The following is a 3,373-nucleotide window of genomic DNA, read 5'->3' as shown; positions in this document are numbered from 1 at the left end:
ACTGCTGCTGCTGGTGCAGGAGGACAGACAAAAGCAAGCAAGCGCACGTCGTAGAGTACAACACTTGCTTGCTGCCCACTGTTCCGGCACCGATCGACACCAAGTACGCAGCACAGCCACAGGTCAATGTTCAGAGTCCAAACAGACTTCAGACACACACAAACACAGTACTACTACTACTACTACTACTACAGCGTTGGATGCTGCTAGCTACTGAGTGGATTTGGAGTAAACAAATGGCGATGCTGGGCGGCACCAGCCCGGTACAAGCAGGCGCGCCCCAGGCGGATGATGGGGCGATGTGGTTCCGACCAGCGACGGCGGCGAGAACCACTGTTGGAGGTGTGGGGCTTGACATGGTGCTGTGGGAGAGGATGAGGTGGGAGGTGGAGAGGGGAGGCCGGTGGGTTGCAGCCACCGGCAATGGCGACGAGTCTCGGATCTTCTATTTAAGTGGTGGTGTTAATTAGTTTGCTTGACTCTTGAGTCTCGGATCTTCTATTTAAGTTCAGTCAAAGTCCAGAAAAAGCTGCGTTTCATGGCAGCACCAAACCCTCTATGTATGTTAGTCGCTGACCCCATATGCTCCAACGTGGGCTAAAATTAAAAAAAGACACAAATGTGACATGTTTATTTGAATACGGACAGCGAATAAAAACCGGTAGAGACATCCACTACTAGAGAACAGACTTTAGAACGATGTCTCAATTTAGCATTAGCCTCGACATTTTTTGCCCCCGGGACTAAAGGACCTTTAGTCCCAGTTAGTAATACCAACCGGGACTAAATGTTATTTTATTCCCGGTTGGAGCCACCAACCGGGACTAAAAAGTCCTCCAACCTTTAGTCCCGGTTGGTAATACCAACCCAGACTAAAGGTAGACCCTTTAGTCCCGGTTGGTAACACCAACCGGGACTAAAGGTCCTCCGATGGGTTAGTTCAAAAGGAAAGCATCACATCCATTGTTAGATGTGTTGTGTAGGTGGGGTGGTAAGCTCTGCGCGAGGCAGTGCATGAGGTCTTGGGTTCGAATCTCAGAGGGCGCAGCGGTGGGAGGCATTATTTTTTTTAAAGCTGAGAGGATCTTTAGTCCCGGTTGTGGCAAACCGGGACTAAAGAACAACACTTTAGTCTCGGATCGCTAGTCCCGGTTGGGAAACCGGGACTAAAACCAATTCCCAACCGGGACAAGATATCAAATCTGTAGTAGTGATCCTAAAGTTGTTGGACCTTTGGGATAGTAGAGTGCCAATGCATACTTTCCCATAGCATTTCTGCTTTGTGAAAGGAAAGACAACTACCCTTGCAAAAGCCGCATGCACATATCATGGTGCATTTGTCTCAACATATCATTTGGATTCACATTCATATATCCATATCCACATTCACATTTAGATTTAAGGTAGAGAAACTCACAGGAGTGACATCAGGATCATTTGGTAGAGTGAATATCATCGGTGGTGGAACATAGCCTGAGTGAGCTCCAAGACCTTGAATATACTGAAACATCTGCTCCATCCTCCGTCGATCCTCCTCAGCCCTCGCCTCTGCCTCCTCCCATCGCCTCCTCTCTTCCGCCACCTCGGCCTACAATATTTCACCCCAATGATACAACGCAAAGCAAAGGTATGTAAAAATCAATGAACGACGAATAAAACAGAAATAACCTTGAGTGCCTGCACCGTGTGTTGTGTACAGTCCGGCCGTGTGCGTATGGCCGGGCTCGAGCTTGTGCTCCTTGCTCGAATCTGGGAGAGAGACCTAGTACGGGTCGGGTCGATTGCGCCGTCGCCAATCCAGTACCGCCCGTGCTTCTTCCACTAGTACAGAGACGGGACCTTTAGTCCCGGTGGGTAACACCAACCGGGACTAAAGGTGACTCCTGACATGCCACGGGGCCGGCACCCTTTAGTCCCGGTTGGTAATACCAACCGGGACTAAATGTTATTTTACCTTTTTTTGTTTCTATTTCTATTTTCCTTTTTTTTCTATTTTCACGCTGCTACCAGGTTTTTTTTTATTTCTATTTCTATTTTCTTTTTTTCCTATTTTTAATTGATGATTCGTTTTGGTTTTTGAATACGCATTCTACGCTGCTAGAATATATGTACGTTTATAATGTTCAACATTTTGTATAAACTATAGTACGAAGGACCTTTAGTCAAGGATCAGCGGTACAATCCTATAGAGCAGATCATGTTCAAGTTCGTGCTGCATGGTTCGAGAGCTGAGCTTTTAAGTTAGCTTTCACTCTTCTGAGCAAGCGAGGTGGTGCTAATAGGTGGGACTGGCCAGCAATTCTAGCATATTGCATACTGGGCCGGCCCATCGAGGCCCTATAAACACCCGGGACTAAAAGACCTTTAGTCCCGGCTGGTACTAAAGGTATATCTTTAGTCCCGGCTCGTAATACCAGCCGGGACTAATTGATTTGGTCTAGGCTGCTGTGCCGGTGGGGGCTGTGCTAGGCTGCTGTACGGTTGTAAACTGGAGTACGCAATATGCTTCAGTAGTTTGGCTACTGTACGGTTGCAAACTGGAGCACCGGGACTAAATCTGAATTGGGTACCCCACGTGAGGTAGCAAACTGGAGTACGGTTGCAGGCACTCTTCAGTAGTTTGGCTGCTGTAGTATATTCAGATACACCGCGACCACACACACGACACACATAAAGACTGCCGGTTACAGTTGGAAGCTTTAGTCCCGGTTGAAGACAGCAACCGGGACTAAAGGTCCTTCTAGTTCTGGATGGAGCCTCCAGCCGGGAGTAGACTTTTACTCCCGGTTGGAGGGACCAACCGGAAGTAAAAGTTAACCTTTAGTCCCGGTTGGTAGCTCCAACCGGGACTAAAGGTCCCTGCAGCAAAAGCCAGCTGCAGTAGCCGTTGGGCAGGGACATTTAGTCCCGGTTGGAGCTACAAACCGGGACTAAAGGTCTCTCTAGTCCCGGGCGCGAAATATACCGGGACTAAAGCCAAATTTTGAGCTGGATCAAAGGTCGTTTCTCTAGTAGTGTTCCCTCCTCCCAACCTCATGACGACTTCTCCATCAAGGTCCTCAGAGGTGGGATCGTACTCTGGCCCATGGACCTCCCTTGATATTGTTGTGTACTCAGTGAGGCGGGTGTGGATGGACGAGTTGTTGTACGCCTCAGGCGGGTCCTCCGGGTTGTAGTGGACGTCGGACGTCGCCTTGCCCTTGTGGGCCATTGCCCACGCCTCGAACTGGGAGATGGGCGCGCCACCATGTGACGCCGACTGCGAAAGAAACAACAGGATGATTAGAAATTTGCATAGTTGAGCTTTAGAATAAAGAAATGGATTCAGCATACCCATTTAGCTGCGTAGGCCGGGAGGCAAAGGTTGCCTTGA

General features: G+C 49.0%; 1 pseudogene; it reads left to right on the top strand.

Annotated features, from left to right (window-relative positions):
- The first annotated feature begins 202 nt into the window (after positions 1 to 202).
- Positions 203 to 319, top strand: LOC136484570 (small nucleolar RNA Z206; annotated as a pseudogene).
- Positions 320 to 3,373: the final 3,054 nt, after the last annotated feature.

This window comes from Miscanthus floridulus, chromosome 9, assembly GCF_019320115.1.
Source record: "Miscanthus floridulus cultivar M001 chromosome 9, ASM1932011v1, whole genome shotgun sequence".
Taxonomy (NCBI): Eukaryota; Viridiplantae; Streptophyta; class Magnoliopsida; order Poales; family Poaceae; genus Miscanthus; species Miscanthus floridulus.
Note: the sequence above shows the minus strand (reverse complement) of the source record. Positions and strands in the feature narration are given on the sequence as shown.